Here is a 26,211-nt window from a genome sequence, read left to right on the forward strand (position 1 = left end):
TTTTCCTCTGAGGTATAATTAAATAGCAGTGGCGTCTTTGATACCAAATTTCTAGTGAAGTTCAAAGTTTAAGGATAAGTATAATATGCGTAAATGTTAAGTAAATAACGCAGTACGGACCATGTTTGTAGGCATCTTTGAGCATTTTTATATTGGTTGCTAGTTTTTTATCTTCATAATATGTTGATATAATGCGAATTACAATACATATTAAGTACTGGTGAATAGCAATGATTTCTTAGTGAGGCTCAGCCTCACTTGCTTCATTTGCTCCTTCGTCCCTGTTAAATAGAGACGATGCTTCGTAGAACGATAGTTTGAAACGATGTTATGAAAAATGACTATTGTCGCGTCAACATTGCCGTGCAAAACGCGCAGTAGAGTAAAAAAGACTAACTGTCTACGCCAGTTTACTTTGAATTCGAAGCTGTACGTCGCGTCTTTTTACATTGCTTTGCATACTGACAACAAGTTGAGTTCTGGAACTTAAGTTGAATGGAACACAAAATGGGTACTTAGTGCTACATCTAGTGTATATATATCTATCAATGTTTTTTTACAAAAGTTTAGCCGTAGGAGTCAAATTCTACATTATTTACTGTTTATACGTTTAATAATTTCATTTTGTTGTATTTATATAGGTACTTATTATGTTTGTCTTGTTGCCAATGTAGCTCAGTTTGCTATTAACATTTATTATTCTACATCAACATAATTAGGTCTGTGTAACTCGTTACCACAGCTAGCTTCACCAGCTTGCAGCAGTCAACATTTTTGTATCTGTTTTTTTTTATTGTTAATAATTCGAAAAAAAAAGAGATATCGAAAAGAGATATCCCTTTAAAGGCAACTGATAAATCCCAGATGTAGCTAGAATATTAAAAACGTGTATATTTACCATACGTCAGTGATTCATATAATTTATGTTTTTTTTATATCTAACTTCAATAGAAATACCCATATTTAATAAGCACGATGCAGATTCAAATCATTATAAAGTAAAATCACGGACAAAAACTAAAGAAATAAAATTTTCAGATGAATATTATTCGTGTATGATATATTATTTAAAACAAAAACACTTTTGTCATTAAAAAACTTCGTACGTATCGGTAAGTATATATAAAAAAATACGTAAGTTTAACGCATCCCGCACAAACAGAAATGACTTTTAAAAAATAACAGGGAAGTTCTAAGATGTTAAGATTCTAGAAAATCCCGTTGAATAATACAATATTCAACAATGATATGCAGTAAACAAATATCATTAATATTTCTATTTTTTTAAATTAAGATATACAATAATATCCTTATTACAAGCGAATCTGGTATATGTATTTAAAAGGTTTTGATGTTGCCATAAAAAATGAATAACAGACGTAGGTCTAACGCACTTCATACGAACAATTGATAATTTTCATAATAAACTTCTAACTTGGTAACGTTTGCTTCTTTAAACTCTCAAGCTAAAGAGAGAAACAGATATATAAACGTTCGTTCAATCGTTGAACAACGGTCGAACGAAAATGTTATCAGCACTTAAACTCTCTCTCTTTCTTGCGCGTTACAATGCAACGGAGTACAAAAGAAACAGATGTATAGAAGTATGTGTATTTTAATATAATGGTATACCTTTAAGCCATCGTGTTTAATTGGCCAAATATGTTTAGCGTTAGTTCTTTCTGACAAATGTAATAAGCACGAGAGAAAGGAGTGTGAGAAACATAAAACAGCCGGCTTGAAGCGAAACGATACGGCCGCCATTTTCAGTTTTAACCAATACGTCGTCCGCTTTAGCTAGTGTCATGAGAGAGTTTACCGCGTTGTGTATGTGCCGCCGTCGCGAGTGAATTTTTTCAAGAAATGTCGAAAAAAATCCTGTTGTATCACGAAAAAAGATGCGGTGAAGCTTCTTATCGATCAAGAAGAGTCAGTGTCATCCCACAATGAGTTAAATGACACGTTTAGCTCGGTTTACAGTGACATTTTAGTGAAAACATAATATCTCTGTGTACCGCGGATATTTTTTTGTGTTAACTTTCGACGTTTTTGCTAGTTTAACGCATATAATCGCCTTTGTTAAAATCGTAACTCTCGATTAATTAGGTAAATACTTATTCTAGTATTAGATATAAACAAATACAAACAAATTTCTGGCTGGAAGCATACCATAACATTTCGTCTACGAAATCAATAACCATGTTAAAAAATGCATAATACGCGCTGGCAGACAGCCTAGTCTCTATTTGCAAATGATCATTGTTTCGGCGCTTGAATTGTTTCAAAATCAGTGATATTGAAGATAATACAACTAGTGTTAATGAAGTGAAATTGTGTGAATCGATATTAGATCTTAAAAATGCATATTTCGTACTGAACAACGCCATTTCAACAAAATCGGTCAATACAGCCCGATTGTTTTCCGCGATATTTTCATTGTTATGGCGATGTTTTCGTAAATCTTTCTCGCAAAAATAGTCTTGTAGTTAATGATTTTATATAAATAAATTATTTTAGTCTCTGTGTTGCACGTTGCATTGTTTTGGATAAATTAAAAACCAAAGAAAATTTAGTCACAACAAAAAGGTAAGTGTCAGTGCAAATTTGTTACGAATTTGTCTTTAATTATTTTATTGACTACCCACATAAAAATATACAATAAATATAATAAATTATTTCATATTCAATTCGATAGGGACGAGGTTGTCAATTTTTTTAATGTTCGAGATTAGCAATTAGCAGAATGGACAATTCTGCTTTCCTTCCATACTTTTACTTTTATTTGCTTTTTATATATTTTGATATTTTTTTTCATTATGTATTTTTGTATTTTTTGGCGTAAGTATAGCCTGTGAGCTCGCCAATACATGACAGATGACATTAACATAACCATAGAAAAACATAGCAGTTGAGCTCGCAGAAGTAAAGCAACGTGAATGCAGCAATGCTTGAATAATATTCAATAATATTCTAGTAATAAATAATATTATTATTTGGCCATACGGAACTTTAAAGCACACCTTGGTTTAAATTCTAATAGTATTTTATCGGTTAGGTAGGTGTATTTAAAAAAAATGTTGCGTACCTGAAAAAAGCACAAATAATTATGTTTTTGTAAATGATGTCAGTAGCGACACTCAGAGAGTGGCTTTGTGACGTTTTGACATTTTTTATAAGAAATTCATGGCGTAGCCGAAATACTGTTATAAAAACGAGGATGTTTTTGTTGATTGACGTTAGCAGGCGCTACCCAGGGGCGACTTTGTGACGTGAGAAATTATTTAAAAAAAGAGATTCATGGCGTAGCCGAAATATTGTAATTAAAACGAGGATGTTTTTGTTGATTGACGTTAGCAGGCGCTACCCAGGGGCGACTTTGTGACGTGAGAAATTATTTAAAAAAAGAGATTTATGGCGTAGCCGAAATATTGTAATTAAAACGAGGATGTTTTTGTTGATTGACGTTAGCAGGCGCTACCCAGGGGCGACTTCATGACGTGATGAAATTATTAATTTAAATTTTTTTTTTCATTTTACATAGCGTAGCCGAGATAAGAAATTGCGTGGTGTTTCGAAATTTAACCGTGTAGGTAGCCACCTAGTTACAATATTATTTTTGTATTTGTATAACTCCTGTTTTATAATGTTTATGTATTTATCGCTATAAGAATTAAACTAAAGATAGTTTTTACTTTTAATCGCTATCCGTTTTTTAAATTATGTTTGTAACACTCAGTAATATTTATTTTTCAAGTATTCAATGTTATTTTTGCATTTTAATTAATATTGTTAATATAAAGCGTATTTTTATTTATTCGAATTTACTAGACTGTTTTTATTACAAAAAATAAAAATGCATATTTCTCTATGTATTTTTCTGTTATAAACAATTTATTAAAATAATACACATCAAATTTCCATTGTCTGTTGATTTTATTTGCAATCTTCTTTTTTTTCGATGGTTAAAACTCTAGGAAATTCAAAGACAATAAAATTTTTACTGTCATATATTGGCGAGCTCACACGCTATACATAGCCCTATTTTTTTATTTAGTACTCAATCTTATTTGGCATATTATTTATTACTCCTATTTCTCACTACAGTGTAAAGTGAGTTCATAGAAACCATATCTCAATTATCATTTCAATAATGTTTTTATATATTAATCTTTTTGTATTGATTTCAATGATACTATATTTAGTTTTTTTTCAATACTACTATATTTTAATATTATACTTTTATTTTTTTAATTTTAATGGGCTATGTATAGCGTGTGAGCTCGCCAATATATGACAGTAAAAATTTTATTGTCTTTGAATTTCCTAGAGTGTTAACCATCGAAAAAAAAGAAGATTGCAAATAAAATCAACAGACAATGGAAATTTGGTGTGTATTATTTTAATAGATTGTTTATAACAGAAAAATACATAGAGAAATATGCATTTTTATTTTTTGTAATAAAAACAGTCTAGTAAATTCGAATAAATAAAAATACGCTTTATATTAACAATATTAATTAAAATGCAAAAATAACATTGAATACTTGAAAAATAAATATTACTGAGTGTTACAAACATAATTTAAAAAACGGATAGCGATTAAAAGTAAAAACTATCTTTAGTTTAATTCTTATAGCGATAAATACATAAACATTATAAAACAGGAGTTATACAAATACAAAAATAATATTGTAACTAGGTGGCTACCTACACGGTTAAATTTCGAAACACCACGCAATTTCTTATCTCGGCTACGCTATGTAAAATGAAAAAAAATATTTAAATTGATAATTTCATCACGTCATGAAGTCGCCCCTGGGTAGCGCCTGCTAACGTCAATCAACAAAAACATCCTCGTTTTAATTACAATATTTCGGCTACGCCATAAATCTCTTTTTTAAAGTAATTTCTCACGTCACAAAGTCGCCCCTGGGTAGCGCCTGCTAACGTCAATCAACAAAAACATTCTCGTTTTAATTACAATATTTCGGCTACGCCATGAATTTCTTATAAAAAATGTCAAAACGTCACAAAGCCACTCTCTGAGTGACTGACATCATTTAATAATTATCAAAACATAATTATTTGTGCTTTTTTCAGGTTACGCAACATTTTTTTTAAATACACCTACCTAACCGATAAAATACTATTAGTAATTAAACCAAGGTGTGCTTTAAAGTTCCGTATGGCCAAATAATATTATTTATTATTAGAATATTATTGACATGTAGTTCAAGCATTGCTGCATTCACGTTGCTTTACTTCTGAGAGCTCAACTGCTATGTTTTTCTATGGTTATGTTAATGTCATCTGTCATGTATTGGCGAGCTCACAGGCTATACTTACGCCATTTTAATGATACTGTTGTTTTGTATATTTGATTATGTATGAATATAAATTTGTATAATTTATAATTTACATTCTAATATTTATTTCTGATTGTCTTTTTTAAATTGTATTATTTGGAATTTTATTATTCATTACTTACTTCTTTTTTTTCTGGATTGTTATTATATTGCATCACATGTCATTATATTTGAATCTAATTAATTTTACTGTAAATTTTTTTATTGTTAATTATTATGACTTGACACGGCTACAGCCTAAAAAGCCTTAATAAGTTCACTTATATTTAAACGAGTGTAATTTTGATAAAATTTTACAGAAAAACATACCTTCTTGACAAATAAGGTTATATCTCAATTTATTTCAACGAAGAGGGAAAATATTTTTGAGGAGGTAATTTATTTATTTATTTTAATGTACAATACAGAACTACCGTCAATTACAATGTACATAGATTATATAATTTAGAACTTATCTACACAAATATGATAAAAAAAGCACAATAGATTATTAAGGTCCATTTAAATAATTGTCAACAAAGACGAATAAGTCACCTATACATATTATGATAGATAATTATTATTATTATGGATAACTTAAATAGCGCCATTTTTGTTCAAGGGCGCTTTACAGAGTGATTCTAGTGATAAATAAATTTGATTGAAGCTTTGAAATTTGTTTTTTTTTAATATACTATATAAACAGACTACAAAGACAGCAAAATAATATATTAAAGTTAGTACATGACCTACCCTATTTAACAGCAACTAAAGAAATTTTAAAACAAACTAAGCAATTAAATGTAACTGAACTCTTTTATCTAAAATCCTGAAAATTTATTTAGTAATTGTAGACGAAGAACTAAAACTTAAAAAAAATTGTAGTAAACATGGACACAATACGAAAATATCAGAAAAATATCATATTCAACTACTTGTATCATATCCACCAACAAGCTACAAAATGTGGCTTGGTGGGATTTTAGTTTTAGTAAAAATATAACAATTGAAATTTTGAATACTGTAAAAATGTATAATTATATTATTTAAATTTAAAAAAAATATATATTCTAAAACGAGACAAGGACAGTCAAGACTAATAAACCATTGACTGAAATTATACAATAAACTACCAGACAATACTAAGCAAAAGACTCAGACAACCTTTACAAAAGATGTTTAAAATATTATTATTAACAGTAGAATGTGAATTTTAAAAGTAAAAATATTTTGTTAAATGTATTAACCCATAAGGGTTTGTCAATGAAATTTTAAAATAAAAAAAATATTTTGTTATCACATGCTACGGATTTATTCAAATAATTTAGAGAACAAGTGGAGCCTCGCACCTCTGCTGGGAGATCATTCCATGCCACATTCACCGAACTTAGTGCACTGTTTGCGTAGAGGTATAATAACCTTTTCGCTCGCCGAAGACGTAGCTGATCTAAGCGTAAGACGCCTGTCAGTTAGTTCATCTGGAATGCATAGTTCCCTTAGATATTCCGTAGCAGAGAGGAAGAGTCTTAAACTGGTAATCCCAGCATGGAAAAGATCCACCTCTCTCGGTAGGCTGTTCAACAGACCAATCATTCTCTGCACAGTCATCAACAACGGTAATTTGTCCTGCATTCTGGAAGACCAAATGATCTGTGTTGCCGAGCTCTTAAATAGTCGCTCGGTACATATAATATATATCTTTTTTGTTTTTATTAATAAATTTTATAAAAAATACACGTTTTTGTAAAATTCTAAACATATCTACTTTTACACATCTAACAAATGTTATCACTGTAACTCCAAAAACAGAGACTAACTCTTGTGCTTGGAGAGTGACTTACACCGTTTTATTTGTTTATTTATCGGAGTTTTTATGATTTTAAATACGAGTACATGAAAAAGAAAAAAAAAACATGGGATATATAAAGGAAAAACATAAACCAATAATACATTCATACTAATTAAAATTTAATGTTGTTTTTACACGTGTTCAAAAAAATTATTTAGATTAACTTTAAATTTATTTATTGATATATTATTTTAATAGTTTTTAGTTCATTGGGGAGATTATTAAAATTTTTTACAGCTTTAAAGACAAACCTTTTTTGACCATGACTTGTGTGGAATTTAGGAATTTTAATATTATGTTGGTATCTGAGTGACTTATTTATCTCAAATTCTTTTATTTTTTCTTCTTGATAAATTTGTATAATAGAATTTATTTTATAAAGAGTGTCTACTGTATGAACCTTAAATATTTTATATAGACTTTCCGTATTGAATGTTGAGGGTTTCTTTAAAAGTACTTAAATGATTCATCTATGTGCTATTTTAAGAGGGTTTAATATATTGGCATATGCACCACTTCATCCTACAATGCCATATTGTAACAAAGATTGTACAATTGAGTAATAAGCTATTTTTCAATGATTGATTTTAAAAATATTCCTTAATCTAATAAATATGCATATACATTATCTAATTCGTTGAATTAGTTCACTAATATGGTCTTTCCATTTTATGATTTGGTAATATGGAAGTCTAGGCATATACAGGGCTTGTGATCCGTCATTGGTTGGTTGAAGTGGTCACTTCACACACTGTGTATCACTCACCGTCGGTAAAAATCTGTTGTCGATTAAATTAACCGGTATGAAAAAGTGTATTTATCAGTATTTTCAGGCGTTGCCCAGGGGTGAAATAATTCTGCCAGGTGAATCTCACCGCATCATTGAAGGTTTCAGCTCTTTTAAGTCGCCGGATAGAGAGCTAAGGAAATGTGGATGTTTGAACATAGGCAGAATGGTGAATGTTACACAGTGTGTAAACAGTCTGCAAGCATTTGGATGTATTCAAAACATTGTTGAATTCATCGATAAATCGAATGTGATGGTTTTTGAAAGAAATGAAGGTATGATTAAATGTGCAATCACTGTGAATGGAGTTATACTAAAACAAGTAGAGGAATTTGTGTATCTGGGAAGTATGTTTACTAGGGATGGAAGGATGGTCAGGGCCGGAACAGAGTGAACGGTGCACTTAAATCAACCTTGGCAAAAAATGTTTGTCGCAAGAGGCAAAATTAGCATCACGCCGTTTCCTCGCAAGGGTAGGCAGAGAGGAGAGAACGCCACATCACTCTATCTTTGCATACAGATCTAGCTTCCTCTACATTCATACATCTTCTTATGCACGCGCGCCGATTATTCCGACTTTTGACATGTCCATCTTCAAGTATATGTAGGATTTGGTCATGCCATGTCTTCCTCTATTTCTGCATCCATCAACATTCGCATTGTAAATATTCTTAGCCGTTCTTTCGCTCTCCATTCGCTCTACATGTCCAAACCAGCGCAGAGCTCCTTTCTAATTTTTGTCGATATTTTTTTTTTTTTTTTTTGATAAAAATAAATATTTGCGTTCTTATAATTTACGCAAATATTTTATTTTGAGGGCCATTTTCAACGAGTTGTAAATAATTCACTATTAGAAAATGGAAATCAAGTTGGGGTAGAGTGGGATTCGAACCACGGATCATTGATCCGTGAGTCCGAGACACTAGCCACGGGACCACAACCCGATTCTATGACCCGATAATGCTTGTCTCAGCCTTACATAATGTACGGATCTCAACATTTGTGCATCTATCGTATCGTATTTGTGCATTCCTCTCATCCATGCGCTTTGTAGCTGCACGATGATTGGTTATCTAGCTTTAATATATCAACTTTAAAATACCTTAATTTTGTAAACGGGGTCTAGAATTCCAATCATCTATGCGCTTAGTAGCAGCAAGGCGTGTTGTAATCTTACTCCTTTTTACTATTCATATTATTATTATTTTGTAATACACTAAATTTATTTGTCAATTTTCAAAATGTGTAAATGGGGGCTAAATTTCTAACTGTCTATGCGCTCTGTAGCTGCAAGACGTCCTGTAATCTAGCTCCTATCTATTATAATTTTTGATTGATCTTAATTGAAAACGAGGAACTAGAATCCCAACCGTCCATGCGCTCTGTAGCTGCAAGACGTACTGGGATATTTATTAATTGTACTGCGCCCTTGAGGCGATTTTCACAAAAATGGCGCTTTATAAATTATCCAAATATATATATATATATAGTTTTATCGCACATTCGCCTGAGAGATCGCATTTCGACAGCATTTAGCCTACTTTCATCCCTGTTCTTCCAAGTCCATACTTCGCTCCCATACATTAGGGTCGGGACCAGGACTCCGTTGTGATCTGCTAATTTTGCCTCTTGCGACAACACTTAGTCCTTAAAATATAGCTTGATTAAAATGATAGCTGCCAAAATAATGTCAATAGTGATAGGAAATTACTGATCAATGATCATGTACCGATTAAATCGATTTTATCAGTTTTTCAAACATGAAGCTGTTTCCGAAAATTGATATAAAAAGAGCCCAGGGCACTGCAGATTGAACAAACACCGCGCTAGAATGAACCTTTCCGAAACTTCTAGATGTAGGTTCTGCATTGCAGATGAGGAAACACCTATACACATTCTATGTGTATGTGATTATTTGCATCATAAAAGGAGCCTCATCCTCGGGGGACCGCTGGTTAAACTGAGGAAGTAAAAGAGCTCATCCCCTACCTAATAGCCCTATACTTTACGGATCTGGGCTTGGAGGGGGTGATTTAGCAAAATGTAAACTCTCGCCTTCCACGCAGTAGCCAGGCTCTTTACAGACCTGTGCCTCGATTATGACCGCTATCTTCATCTGTCTATATCGAGACGGTATACTTAACTTGTCCGCGTTCCTTATGTCATTAACATTTAAAATAGTTATCATTTATATTTTAAATAGGCTTCTGTAATAGAAATTGCCCACTTCAAAGCGATTATAAACTCCAATAAATCCCAAATCAAACAAAAAAAGCTCGCTTGAACATGATTTTTAAAAAACTTTTGACACTTGTCAAGACGGTATGCTCAACGATCGTCTGTATTTATCTACCGAGCGACTATAAAGCCGGCTTCTTTAACGTCTCGATACGTACACTCCGGAGGATAGTAAAAAAGATGGATAAAATTAATAACTCAATTTTTTTTTTACATTGGTAACATTTTACGGCTAGATGCTCTTGTAAGTTAATAGGGCAGCATCTAGCTAGTCTAGCCCCTGCATCTAGCCACTCGTTTCCGAAACTGACAGTTATGTCAGAATTTAATTCGAATTCAAAATTTACTTATTTTTTTATTTTTTTTATTTTTTTTATTTATTAATAAAACATATAAGACATGAATATCATGATATTATATTCCCAGGAGTTGTACGAGAAAACTCATTTGGGACGGTACATAAAAAAAATAGTACATTTCTTGTAACAATACATAGTATACATTTAAACAATAAAAATTTTAACAAATTTTAACAATCTATGAACTTAATATTAAAAAGGGAAAGAAAACATTTAAACAATCTGTGAACTTAATATTAAAGAAGAAAATAAAAACATTCAAACAATCTGTGAACTTAATATTAAAAAAGAAAAGAAAAACATTTAAACATTCTGTGAAATTAATAATAAAAAAGAAAATAAAAACATTTAAACATTCTGTGAACTTAATATTAAAAAAAGAAAAGAAAAACATTTAAACCTAAAACACAATATATAGACTATTCACAGAAACTGAGCTAAAAACTATCACTTTCAAAAAGATTCAAGAAATAGGTCTTCATTTCTGGTCTTTGAGATTTACCACTCGACATTTCATTTTTAAGGTCATCAGGCAGTTTATTAAATTGTATACGACCAATGTATTCCAGAGACCTTTTGCCGAACTTCGTGGAACAAAATTTAGAAATGTGAAGATTTTTTGCATGTCGTGTATTATAGTTGTGAATTTCATGATTAAATGTAAGTTTTAAATTTGTGTGAGCAGAAAAGTTTATGATGTTTGAAATAGTGTTAGTGATGTCATACAGTGCCATTACCTTGAAAGGAAGTATTTTTGTGTTACGATAAATATCCTTGACATGGGAATCCCATTTCAAACCAAGAATGCTTCTCAGAGCTCGGTTTTGAAGAACTTGAATCTCAGAAATCTGGTTTTTGTTAGCGAAACCCCAAATACAGCATAAATAGGATAGGTGAGAATGTATCATAGCGTAATAGACGGCAAACAAAACAGAGTGAGGAAGCAGACCACGAAGTCTATGCAAAACGCCAGTTACGGGTACTATTTTTGATTTAACATGTTCATATTGGTATTTCCATGAAAGTTGAGAGTCAATATATAGTCCTAAGTATTTAGTAACATTGGTCTTTTCAATATAGCCAGTTCCTAGAGAAATATTAATTTTCAAATCCTGTTTGTTCCCAAAAATCATATATGATGTTTTTTTCATATTCAAACTTAATTTGTTTAATCGCATCCAGTCGGCAAGACTATCGAAATCTGTCTTCATTATTTTTTCTAGTTCTTTTAGGTTACTATTATGATAAAAAATGACAGTATCATCGGCATACAATTGAAGAGTCCCCTTTAACCCCCACTTAGTGATATCATCAATATAAATAAGGAACAAGAGTGGACCAAGGATTGACCCCTGCGGAACTCCACAAGTTATCCTACCTAGATCACTAGATTCTTTTCCGATTTGAACCGCACAGTATCTGTCAGTGAGATAGCTTCGAAATATTTTCAAAGGTATGCCAACTATGCCTAAGTGTTTCAACTTATCCAATAGAATCTCATGGTCCACATTGTCGAAAGCTTTTTTTAAGTCTATAAATATAGCTGCAGCAAATTCACCAACATCTATTTTTTTTGTAGATTTAAGACAAAGTCATAAGCAGCACATTTAGTATTTGAAAACTTTCGAAATCCATACTGTTGGGACGTAAGAATTTTATTGTCGGTCAAGAATTTAGTGAGCCTATCTTTTAAAATTAGTTCAAATATTTTAGAAAATACTGGGAGTATCGAGATAGGCCGGTAATTAGAAACGTCTTTTTTGCAGTCATCTTTATGAATTGGAATTATTTTAGCTATCTTCAGTTGGTCCGGAAACATACCACACGACAATGATGTATTAATGAGAAATACCAAATGTTCAACTAGCTCATCTTTACAGATTCCAAGGACAGCAGGAGTAATGCCATCTAGTCCTGGGGCAGCTCGCTGCCTAAGTTTTGAAATATTTTTAAGAATTTCTGATCTATGTGTTCTTCCTATATACATTGAATGCATGGCTTTAGGTTCAGTATAAATTGTATTTTTGTCATCTGGATAAGATGTAATAGCTCTAGACAAATTACATCCGACAGATAGAAAAAAATTATTAAACTCTTCACATATCTGCTTTGATTCTTTAATCTCGATATTATTAACTTTAAGACACTGAATATCTTTTTTTGGATTTTGTGGACTGTTTGCAAGAATCGTATTGATTGTTTTCCATGTATGTCGAGGATTATAAATGTTTTGTTTAAAGATGTCGGAATAATATCTGATTTTGACATATCTTCTGTAGTTAGTGACCTTATTTCTCTCTCATATTTTTAATGGGCTTTTAAGAAAAATGTGCCAACCTCAAAACGATTGAAAATTTAAATAAAACATAATTTAAGGAAAAATTGCTCGGTGTAACAAAATTTTTGGCACTGTTAATAAGTAGATAAACGTATCGAGGGGTTCTGGACCTGTCGGTATAAACCGATGTACTTTCATCAAAACTTGATGGTGGGGAGGATGGTTGCATACCACTGACACTCACCTCTAGGGATACAATAAAATATTTAATTTAATGAAATACAGACCTTGTACAAAATTGAATGATATTCGTTTTTTTTTTTCGCAAACTTCAGTGCGCTTATCGTTTGCGGGTATATTTATAAATATCTCATCAGAGATGAATGAATGACTGGGGAATATGAAAGTCTAGGCATTAACAATATTGGTTTTGTTGCGGGTTGGAGGGTACAGCGTACCGCACTATAGTATAGTATAGCTGGTTTAGCATAGGTCGTGATGTGCCCCAGTTATTTTTCCCCTTTCTGGGTTGACAATCTGCAGAGAGCTCTTGAGAGCGAGAGGGATGTGAAAAGTGGAAAGTTTGAAGTGCCTGCGTGAATCTGGGATGCAGGGGGCAGGTACTCTATCCTGGTTGCCGGTTGCCGGATGCCGGTTAAAAATAATAATAATATTTGGCTGATTTAAATAGCGCTATTTTTGAGATCGCATTTCGACAGCATTTAGCCTACTTTCATCCCTGTTTTTCCAAGTCCATACTTCGCTCCCATACATTAGGGTCGGGACCAGGACTCCGTTGTGATCTGCTAATTTTGCCTCTTGCGACAACACTTAGTCCTTAAAATATAGCTTGATTAAAATGACAGCTGCCAAACTAATGTCAATAGTGATGGGAAATTACTGATAAATGATCACGTACCGATCAAATCGATTTTATCAGTTTTTTCAAACATGAAACTGTTTCCGAAAATTGATAAAAAACGCAAAAACAAGCCTATTTATCAGAGTGTTTAAGACAATTATTTACTAAAAAAAGAGACATTAAATACTTTTTTTCAAGAACAACAAATGATTTTTTTTTTTGTTTTTAAGCTAATTTTATATATTTATGTTGATTTATATGAAAAGCATTGTATTAAAAAAAAAATAACGTGTCAGATATGATTTAAATGGCGCTTTTTTTGTGAAAAATCATCTCAAGGGCTCTTTACAATTGTTTACCTAAACTAACATTCTAACTAAACTAAAGTGACTATATATGAAGCTGTAACTGATACTCGGTCGGTAAATCCATTCATTGTAGATATTCACAGTAAAATTAAGCATCTAAAATCAGAGGGATGATTACTGCAAACTACTTTGATTTACCTCACCCGTGTGAAAGAATTCCCGAAAGTGTTATTTTACTCGACAAAGATATACCTCCTTATGCTCCCGATAAAATAAGAATGTTTACGGATGGTAGCCTGCTCGACGGCAAAGTGGGAGCGGCATTCGTTCCTATTGAGGTTGATAAAGAATTACCAGGCAGAACATTCAAATTAGACAACTTCTGCTCAGTTTTTCAAGCTGAACTACTCGCAATACGAGAAGCTCTCGAATAGCTATTAAAAAAACCACCAGAGGTGGGTTATTGCAAAAATATTATCAGATTGTCGTTCAGGCGTTCAAGCTATAACTGATACTCGGTCGGTAAATCCATTAATTGTAGATATTTAGAGCAAAATTAAGCATTTAAAAATGAGAGGGATGATTGTTTAAATATGCTAGAGAAGAGGACATGCTGGTATCGTAGGAAATGAGAGAGCGGATGAACGAGCAAGAGCCGCAACTTGTAAAAGAACGGCACCTTTTTTCTCAGAATTTCCTCTTAGCTTTGCTAAACGCCGTATAAAACAAAAAAACGCAGCAGCGTTGGGAGGATCATTACCGCGCTCTTTTACAGGTAAAATCACTAAAATGTTTTTCCCAGCGCTGGCTGATGCAGCAAACTTCCGTCGTCATCACCAAAGTACTTTCGAAACAACCCAAATTTTTACCGGACACGGAGCTATGAGAAGTTACCTATGTAGGTTTAAATGAAGGAATGCTGACTATTGTCCATGCGATGATATTTCTTCACAGAGTATCGAACATATGGTATTTCAGTGCCCATTCTTCAGTTTACAACGCCATAATCTTGGAGCAGAATGCAGAAAAGATGGGATATCTTTATTAGATATCCACACTGTTGTAAAAAGTAGTTATCACGCGCCATTGTTCTTGGACTTTGCAACAATGGTGATTGGACTCATCAAGGTAATAAACCAAAATCAGTGATCGAACATCTCATATCCAAGACAAACAAAAACGATTTTTTCCGAGTACCTTAGTCTTGTACTTGAAACGTAAGGCTACACTAAATACAGGGGTTCAAATATATTTAAAAATAAAAACTAAAGTGACATATTATATTTTCTGATTTCAAATTGAGGATATGATAATCTAAAGAAGTGGGATTTTAGTTGGGATCTGAACTGACTGGGACTGTCGATGATTCGTTAGTTTGAAGGCAAACGGTTCCAGGCAGAGGGGCCGGCAAAGGCAAAATCACGATCTCCAAATCTATTTATTTATTTAAACTTTTTGTTCATAATGTTAATTGTATATTGGCGGGCTTATTGCCAAATGGCAATTTCTTCCAACCAACCAATAAAATAATTATTTTATTTTTATAATTCAAGTAACAGAACATATTCAATAGAAAATAAAGATTGAAAAGCTAAAGACATATACATATACAAATAAACGTATTTGTTTATGGATGCAGAAATAGAGGAAGACCGAGAAAGACGTGGCATGACCAAATCCAACAAATACTTAAAGATAGACATGTCAAAAGTCGGAATAATCGGCGCGCGTGCATGAGAAGATGTATGAATGTAGAGGAAGCGAGATCTGTATGCAAAGATAGAGTGTTGTGGCGTTCTATCCTCTCTGCCTACCCTTAGGGGGAACGGCGTGATGGTTTGTTTTTTTGTTTTGTTTGTTAAATCAAAACTATTACTCAATGGGGAAAAGGAAAAAAGAGGAAAGAGGAAAGGAGGAGAGATTAAGGAAGAGAAAGGATATGTTTCTTCAGGCGTGATTTAAACAGAGATACCGTAGTAACATCTTTGATGGTGGATGAGAGATGATTCCACAGTGGAGCGGCATGGATACTATATGAGTCAGAAAAAAAGAGGAATTGTGGATGGGTATTAAGAGAGTGCCTTGAGAATTAGAAGGAAGAGGTAAACCATGAACTGATAAGCGTTGAAATCTAGTGTTTGGGGAGCGCCGGATTTCGACAAGTTTTCCTCCTGAATCAAATGCTGGCCTAAGAGTAGATTTTCTTTGACATGTATTTTCCCTAATACAAAGGTTCGATAGGTATCTCCGAGCCATTTCATGAAGGGATTTAAATACTGTCTAGCAAAGCTTGTACTTTATTTTCTCTGGGCTTTTTTTAACCAGTGCAAATCTCGAATATGTTGTGAGATGTGAGAATTGTTTTTACTCCCGTAAAAAGCCTCGCCTACCGCAGCCGGATTTGAGCGGACGAAGATGTTGACGATTGTTCGTCTTTCGTTTTATTGATTTATAATTTTACAATTTTTGTATTTATTTTTCAAACAAACCATCACGCCGTTTCCCCGCAAGGGTGGGCAGAGAGGATAGAACGCCACATCACTCTATCTTGGCGTACATATCTCGCTTCCTCTACATTCATACATCTTCGCGCGCCGATTATTCCGACTTTTGACATGTCCATCTTCAAGTATTTGTAGGATTTGGTCATGCCATGTCTTTCTCGGTCTTTATCTATTTCTGCATCCATCAACCTTTTAGCCGTTCTTTCGCTGTCCATTCGCTCTACATGTCCGAACCAACGCAGCACCCTTTTTTTTTTTTTTTTTTGCACCACAACAGGCCAGGAGGCCCAATTACAGCGGTGAATTACATCACAGAACACCCAGGCTTGAGAAAAATCACATTTAATTTTTGTGTTCTCACCGGGAATCGAACCCGGAACCTTCCGTCTGTGAGTCAAGCGTCTTGACCACTACACCACGGAGGCCGCCTTTCTTGATTATGTCGATAATGCATGTCTCAGCCTTACACACTTTACGGATCTCGACATTTGTGCACCTATCATATATCGTTTTACCACACATTCGCTTGAGGGATCGCATTTCGACAGCATTCAATCTACTTTCATCATCATTTTTCCAATTCCATACTTCGCTCCCATACATTAGAGTTGGCACTAGAACTCTGTTGTGAACTGCTAGTTTAGCCTCCTGCCATAAACATTTGTTTGCCAAAGTAGATTTCAGTGCATTTCTGTAAATAAAGATACTGTAAAACATTTTTATGTATTGTCAAATAATGGTAAGCTGCCCATAATCGCTTCTATTCACGATTCGCCCTTGGGAGGTACTGTTAGGTGGACTCGTGTGACTAAATTCATAACCAACTTAATAAAATTGCGTTTTTGAGAATAAGTATTTTTTAAATGAAATTATAGATTATTAGGACTTTTATAAACATTAAGAGTTTTTTTATAATTTTTAACATGTACAGTAGAGTGGGCAGATGATGTATGAAGTTTTTTATTTTTTTAGATATCAAAGTGAAAGGGGTCTAAACAGTTGCACTTTGGTATACATTGAAGATAAAAATTATTATTAAAAATATTCCATACTCCTTTTGGCCCTTAACCAAGCTTTGAAGTTTATAACTGTCTGAAAATTTTGTTAATTATCAATATTGAAAAAAAAAATTGTTGGTAAAGATATAATTTAATCACATTACAAATTCGAACACGTTTTAAAACTACCGAAATGCGAATAGTTTACACTCCCCGGAACTGATTCCGTTGAGCGCTTGGCGAAAACGACGAAAACAATGGCTCATTAAAACAATGCTACCCATTTATTGCAAAACAAAGTGCAACTCACTCCCTTAGATGCTTATTCAATAAGGTTTAATGCACATTATAAACTTTAATTGCACTGATTTTCTTACTTAAATACGAAATGACTGCCGATTTAGCGCAAAAAATGACTTTTTCGGATACTTCAAGCTCCGGTTAATGACCAAAAGTAGTATCAAATATTTTTTGCATTCCAAATAATCCAAAAGGCAGCTTTTTAGACCCCTTTCGTTTCGAAATTCGGGGAAAAAAAATCGGCCCCCCCTAACGTACTGTAAGTTTAATCCGATATTCCTCCTGGCTGAAAATACCCCATTGTTTTTACAGCACAAGGGCCCCGATTACAATGGGAAGTTAATCCGTATCTTCAATTTTATCTACAAAGTAAAATGAGGTTTTTTGTATGAAAAGCAGAATATGCATGCATTTTTTTCTTCTAAACATGTTCAATAATAGGTTACCGACGAAGATACTTTAAATATTCATGCAAATAAACTCATTTTCGTACACAATTATCGGTTTTTTCTTTATAGGCAGTCAAAGATAACACACATTAATAATTTTAAACTTATAATTAGAAATCAAACACTGATTTGAGTCTACTGAACACTTTATTTTATTTTTACAAATATAAACATAAAAATAAAAACTTCGTGACAATTGTTTCGCCTTATTAGGGTATTTTCAAACGAATGTGAAGATTATTTGGATCGAATGTTCTTATATAGTTATATAATTCAAGGTACTTAAGTATAAAATAAAAATAATCTTATGAACTATAGCAAGTACATTAATCATAATTGAGGGAAAAACCGATGGTTAGGGTGAGGTTAAGTGTTTAATAGGTAATGGGGAATTTAGGTATTTGTATTTGAATTTCGGGGAAAATATAACAAAGTAAATATTTATTGACATACAAGTAATTGTGAGATAATTAATGAAGCCTTATAGTTTTGTAAATTTAGATAATTGTTGTCGAAAAAATATCAATAGTATTATAACAGGTTGCTGTTCATTTTAATTTTAAAACATGATTGAAATATTATGAGGGAATTTATATAAACATAAATGTATTATTATACAATATTTCTATTTTTAAGAATTTCTTATCAAATATATCAATGCGATTGTAACATGATTCATCTATTAATTACGCGTCATATAAGCGTATACAAAAAGGAACAAAGTGAAGAATAACAGTCTATTTAAATATGTTTAATAGTGGTGAAGATATTAGGTTGGTTTGTTCATTTATTATTTTAAAATTAGGATTATTTAGATATTTATTAATTTCTAATTGTTCACTGTTGTACCTTGAATTATATAACTATATAAGGACATTCAATCCAAATAATCTTCACATTCGTTTGAAAATGCCCTAATAAGGCGAAACAATTGTCACGAAGTTTTTATTTTTATATGTTTATATTTGTAAAAATAAAATAAAGTGTTCAGTAGACTCAAATCAGTGTTTGATTTCAAATTATAAGTTTAAATATGGAGTTCTACAAAATAAACACCAAATCAATCTACACATTAATAATATGTATGATTTTTATTTAGAAACTTTGCTGGTCTGTCTTTAAACCGTATTTAAAAAAAAAAGTTATTATATCACTGTCGACTGTTGTATTTGTTGTTGTTGTGTGTAAAATAAAGATAACTCTATTAACTGCCTATTGTAATTGGGACCCTGGTTGGAGATAAAAAAATGAGAATCGCAGAATATTTTTAACTGTTTGGCAATAGTAGATTTGTGTTTATTTGTTTGTCTATTTTAATTTATTGCTTGTTGAAATGCATTATATAGTTATAATATAGTTTAAGCACGAAATTAAAGATCTTGGGATTGTTTTAGACTCAAAACTACTTTTTGAATCGCATATCAATAAAATTACCTCCAAAGCATTGAGCATGTTAGGTTTCATAATTCGAATGAGTAAACACTTTAATAATCCAAAGGCCCTTATTTCATTATATTATACATTTGTCAGAAGCCATTTGGAATACGCCTCTCAGATATGGAATCCCCAGTATGCCATATATATAAGTAGAATAGAAAATATTCAAAACAAATTTATAAAGTACCTTAAATACAAAACCGGTATTTCTTATGTATCTACTCTCACTGTCTCCACCTTCCATGGAATCATTTCTCTACAATACCGCAGAGTGTGTGCGGACCAACTACTGCTTTACAAAATTGTGACAGGAATGGTTGACTGTACAGAGCTGCTTGGTTTAATAAAAATACATGTGCCAGCCAGGATTTGTAGACGGTACCACCTGTTTCATGTACCAACAAGTAAAACATCGTATGTTAAAAATGCTTTTTTTCGTAGGACTTTTTCAATGTACAATACAAAATTTAAAAATATAGATTATACAAACATCACTCTGTCAGATTTAAAATTTAAACTAAAAATGTATTATGTAACTTAGTAGACATTATAATAATAAATATGTACATCTCCCCCCCCCCCCCCCTCCTTATCCTATCTTCAAGCATTTTTGTCCTTATCCCGCCCAATTTACAGTAACTTAATGTTCTTAAAATTAATATTTAAAAAATCTTTGTTTATTGAGTACTTGAAAATAACATTTTTATATGTATAAATTGTATGTATTTATTTGATATGTAATATATATATTCTTTACTAACTTTGTATACTATGTGGAAATCTGTTATTGGTTCTGAGTTTATACACTATATCTGTTTGTTTACTAAAAATATGTATGTAGAACTGTTGATTTCCCTAATAAAATAAAAATAAAATAAATAAAAATAAAATAATTGATTGACGTTAGCGGGATATTCAATGAGTCCTACGTAAATAAAAATATTTTTAAAAAATAAAGATGTCGTTTTAAACATCGGCTATCAGCATTAAAATCTTTTCAACCGTGGAAACAAATGATTGTTTTAATTCGACAGTCAGACGGTAGACTGGGGGGGTCGCGGTTGGTTGATAATTCTCACATTTTTTCTATACGTAGATACATCTGTCGACGTACATTTTATGCTGTTGAATAATTTAATGGTCTACCAAGAAATCTAACGCGAAACATCCTTAAGAAAGGGTTCTCAAAAACATCGTTTGGGGCGTACAAAATTATAATAAAATAGCAGATATAATACAGTGTATAAATTTTATTCAAAGTCCATTCAAAAATACTTGTCTAAGAAAGAAGTAAAAAAAATATTTTCATAGTTCTTTTTTATGTAACATTCATTGATAACACTGTATTTTTTTGTAATTCATGTTTTAGATTGAAATAAAATTTTTACACATTATTTAAAGACGTCACTCCTCTTTATGTATACAAGAATTGTTTTTTTTTTTTTAACGTTAAAGGAACGTTCATATAAATATAAATATTATATCTATACAGGTGTTCTTTAAACCCTGTCACATCCGAAACCACAATGATCAGTATGGGCAAGAAGACATATAAGCATATTTAAAAAATATTTAGAACAAAGAAAAATTTAACTAAAAAAAAATAAAACTTAAAATAAAACAAATGGTTGCTTACTTCTGCAGGGGAGAAGTGAGGGGAGCGCGGCGCAATATCAGACTCCCCCTTCCCCCTTCTCGTTTCACCCCTGCAGGAGTAAGCAACCATTCGCTTTTTTTTTTTTTTTTTTTTTAATTTTATTCGTTCTGAAAAAATATATTCATATGCCAATATGTCTTCTTGCTCATACTGATCATCGTGGTTTCGGATGTGACAGGGTTTTAAGAACAACCTGTGTAATGTGTAAAGTATTAATGATATGTATAAAATATTTTTTTATTTTATTTTTTATTATCAATAAAACATATAATACAAAAAGTACATATTACGCTCCCAGGAGTTATTAAAGAAACTCATTTGGGACCGTACATAAGAAAAAACATTTTGTTAACAATACATAATATCATACATATTAATACATCCGAGATAGAAAGAAAACATTATTGTAAAAGAAACATAAAACACCATCTTATATAAACTACATTAATAATTATCACTATCAAAAAGATTTAAGAAATATTTTTCAATTGCGACCCTTCTGGATTTTTTATTAAATTTTTCGTGTTTTAGCTCATCGGGCAGTTTATTATATTCGGAATGGCCAATATTTTCCAAAAACCTACGGCCGAACTTTGTTGAGCGAAACTTAAGACACATGAAGATTCCCTGAGTAACGCGTATTGTGATTGTGAATATCATGACCAAATGTGTATTTCAAATTTGTGTGAGCAGAATAGTTGATGATATTTAAAATAGTATTGGTTATGTCATGCAGTGGCATCACCTTAAAAGGAAGTATTTTTGTTTGTCGGTAGATATCCTTGACATGGGAATCCCATTTAAGTCCAAGAATGTTTCTTAGAGCTCTGTTCTGAAGAACTTGTATTTCCGAGATCTGATTTTTGCTGGCAAAACCCCATGATAGATAAGATAGGTGGGAATGAATCATAGCGTAGTAGACGGGAATCAAAATGGAATATATATGTTTATACGTGTGTGTATGTATGTTTATGAATGCATTAAAAGTGCTCCGACTCAAAACGGATTTTCTAGCGAGTCGGGACATTTCACAGGCATGGGTCGTTCCTGATTATGTCGATATAAACTATGTCTCTGTCACTACTAAATGTATGTACACAGTTATTAATAAATGAAAAGAATGTATTTCGTTGTAGTAATAGGTATACTTTTTCTGAATAAATAAGCAAAAAAAAAAAGTTTTTTATCCATGGCTTACAGAATAGGGAAATATCAGGGTTTTTTTTATACACTTTTAAAGTAATACAGGTCTATGAAATATTGTCCAGTAAAAAATGATTTTTTTGCTAATTATTAGTAGTATGAAAAATACTTTTAAATTTGTAATTTTGAATTCCCGAAAAAACTGTTTATTTGTTCGAGTCATTTAAATTAGTTTAGAACATTTTATTTTATTTTTATTTTTATAAATTTATTGCAAAACATTAGTTTACATACTTAATAACAGGGAATCTATATAAAACTAATTAATGTAAAATAAAAACGGAGTATTTTCTGTTTATGATAGTCTCCATCTAACATGGCTCAGCCTGTTCTTAGATGGAGATTTTTTTATCTTTGGAGCATTAGTAGTCCTATACTAATAAAACAATAACATAAAAAAGAAAAACTAAAACTACTTAATTGTAAATGCCCAGATAATCAAATGTAAGTAATCAAAAATCGTTGCTTCATTATTATTTAATATTTTTATGAATGATATTATCAATGTTTTTCGAAATACAAAATTCTGGCTTTTTGCTGATGACAACAAGGTACTTAAACTGATTGAATCTCCCAAGGATTGTCTTCTTTTTCAACATGATATTAATTGTTTTAATGAATGGTGCGACATCAATTGTCTTCAACTTAACATTGACAAATGTAAAATAATATCTTTCTCGCGACGAAAAAAACCTATACAATTCAACTACAAACTAAAAAATACTTCCCTTTCAATGGTTTCGTCAATAAAGGATCTTGGCATTACTTTAGATAGTAAACTCTCCTATCGTGAACACATTGATAATATTGTAAACAAATCTCTCAAACTTCTCGGTTTTATCAATAGAGTGACGGCGGACTTCAAAAATATTAATACCATCAAAACTCTTTATTGCTCACTAGTTCGACCCCATCTAGAATACGCTTCTCCTATTTGGTTTCCATTCTACACGACTCATATTGACCATATCGAGTCTGTCCAACACCGTTTTTTAAGAAAAGTGGCTTGGTTGCTCGGATTACAAACGGGTAATTATTCTTATTTTGAAATAGAGCAATCTCTTAATCTGTCTTCATCGGAGAGACGTAGAACTGAGATGGACCTTATATGCATTTTCAAAATACTTAATGCTTTAAGTGATGTCCCATCTCTGTTGCAATCAATTTCTTTTCATGTTCCCAACCGTGTCACCAGAAGTCAAAATCTGCTATTTATAAAATCTTCTAAGAGCAACTTTGGTTTTTATGCCCCAATGTCCAGAATGTGTAGATTAGTCAATTCATCACACGACTTGGAATTTTTTGGGATAGATCTTTCGGCTTTTCGTAGATCTCTTCGCGACTAAACAGTGTGGGATGAAGTTGGATTGGCATGGTTTAGCTCAAAGTTTTTGGTCTTTCGTTTTTTTAATATATTATATACAATTATTGTTTTGACCTTGTTTGTCTTTGGTTGATTGTTTTATGTTCTTTTTGTTCAGTTTCTTGCATTTATGTTTCTTCATGTAACTGTTGTTATTGGCTTAGGCCGTATATATAATAAATAAAGTATATATATTTGCCAAGAATACATGTTACTTAAACATAAAAAATATAGTACAATATATTTTGCCAAACACAAGAGCTAGACTCTTTTATGGCAAGTTCAACCTTAAGTGTTCCATTTTTTTACTGAATGTATTGTTTTTTTATGCTAATAAAGGTTTTTATTTAAAAAAATAAAAATAAAAATAATATGTGTACCAATTATATGAAGTACTACGTGTTTTGATTTACATATATTTTTCAAAAAAATCTCTCGCTACACTATTTATATGTGCATTTATTTTTAATTTAAAATTTGTTTTAAATTTTGATTCTTTGAACATTGTCCCGAATCTTGACGTCACAACTGTCAAGGCAACGCTGTCAAGTCCTACTGAACGGCATTTTATGCAGTTCAGTAGGACTTGATAATTTGTATTTTAATTTTTGTATGTTTTTGAAAAATAAATAAAAATGTAAAAAATCACCTGCATACTCTAGGCAACGCGCAACGCCCGATTTTTTTTTCTCCAAATTTTTGTAGACAAGGACTGGATTCAGTTCCCTGGGGAGCTGTTTCTACAAAAATTTTGACAAACTCAAAATATTGTTAATAAATCCACCTTGTCCATGAAGAAGTATAGAAATTGTAAAAAAACTTCACGCGTTGCATAGTATGTAGGTGAAATAATTAAATTAGATGAATCTCACCCGCATAAATAAAGGTTTCAGCTCTATTTATTTTTATTTATTTATTCATATTTTTCGCTTACGAACTATATATAATAGTAAAAATAATGTGACCTCACTGGGGTTTCCCGTGCCGAGGAGACTTAACAATATACTTTTTTGAAATTACATTTGAAAATACACAAAGAAGACTAACTTAAAAAACAAACATAATTAACAAATATTTAGACAGTTCTAAAAACAAGGTATTTATGTACATCTATATTATTTATATTACAAAACACACAATGAAAATAACAAAAATCTAATATAAGCTATACACTTGTGGAGCAGTTGATTCAATATTGGCATGGGCGAATGAGACAATCCATTTTACTTCTACCTAGCTCCACTATCCATTTTTTATAATTCACAAACATCAACAAATGAAAGAATCAAAGGAATGTAGATGTTCAAATATGGGCAGAATGGTGAATGTTACACATTGTGTAAAGTGGTAAACTTCTATATTACTTTTTCTTCAATATTCTTCATCTCTGTTGTAATAGGTTAATTAATAAATTAAGGTTAATATGAACAGCTTCCCAGGGAGTCAGTCATTGTATACAAAATTTTGGACCATCTCAAAATATTGTTGATAAACTTAATGTATTGTATTGTATTGTATTAAGCTCAAATGTTCTTTTTCGCTTCTTTTCAGAATCCGATGACCGGCTTCCAGAGACTTGGATAAATTAAAAATTATCCTCATGTTAATTTCAAAATTATCACCCGAAGTGCGCTCCGAGTGCCCAATACATGGCAGCGAGGCCATTACAGTAAATGCATCCGAGTGCTGCTCTAGAAATTGACATTTACGATGGTCGGCCATTTTGAATTCAGCGCGTTAGGCAAGATGGCGGGAGTTCAAATTTCGGATTTAAGTTTTCTTTCTAATCGGAGGAGGGGATGCTCACCGCTGATGTACATAGTATCGTTCCTGGTTTTCGCTGTTTCTTCAACACATGGTGAGTTTTTATTTATTTATTTTTGCAATGTTCATTTATTTTATTTTATTTATTCACATACATTGGTTTAATAATCACAAATTGTTATTTTAGATTTTGTTCATCAATTATATGTGAACACAGCATGCACATACAGGGTGTTCTTAAAACACTGTCACATCCGAAACCACGATGATCCGTATGGGCAAGAAGACTTACTAGCACATTAAAAAAAATATTTAGAACAAATATATATTTTTTAAATAAAATATTTAAAAAAAACAAATGGTTGCTTACTTCTGCAGGGGAGAAGTGAGGGGAGCGCAGCGCAAAATCAGATTCCCCCTTCCCCTCCTCGTTTCACCCTTGCAGATGTAAACAACCATTTGCTTTTTTTGATATTTTATTTTTTAAATTTTTATTAGTTCTAAAAAAAT

The 26,211-nt window shown here is 31.9% G+C and overlaps 1 long non-coding RNA gene across 1 annotated transcript; it reads left to right on the top strand.

Annotated features, from left to right (window-relative positions):
* Positions 1-1,799: 1,799 nt before the first annotated feature.
* Positions 1,800-25,801, top strand: LOC148278326 (uncharacterized). The gene is made up of 2 exons (XR_015823219.1): positions 1,800-2,586; positions 25,489-25,801. It is a non-coding gene; the product is annotated as an uncharacterized LOC148278326 (long non-coding RNA).
* Positions 25,802-26,211: the final 410 nt, after the last annotated feature.

This window comes from Micrasema longulum, unplaced genomic scaffold (assembly GCF_059751315.1).
Source record: "Micrasema longulum isolate JH-2025_06_02 unplaced genomic scaffold, ASM5975131v1 h1tg000894l, whole genome shotgun sequence".
NCBI classification, from domain to species: Eukaryota; Metazoa; Arthropoda; class Insecta; order Trichoptera; family Brachycentridae; genus Micrasema; species Micrasema longulum.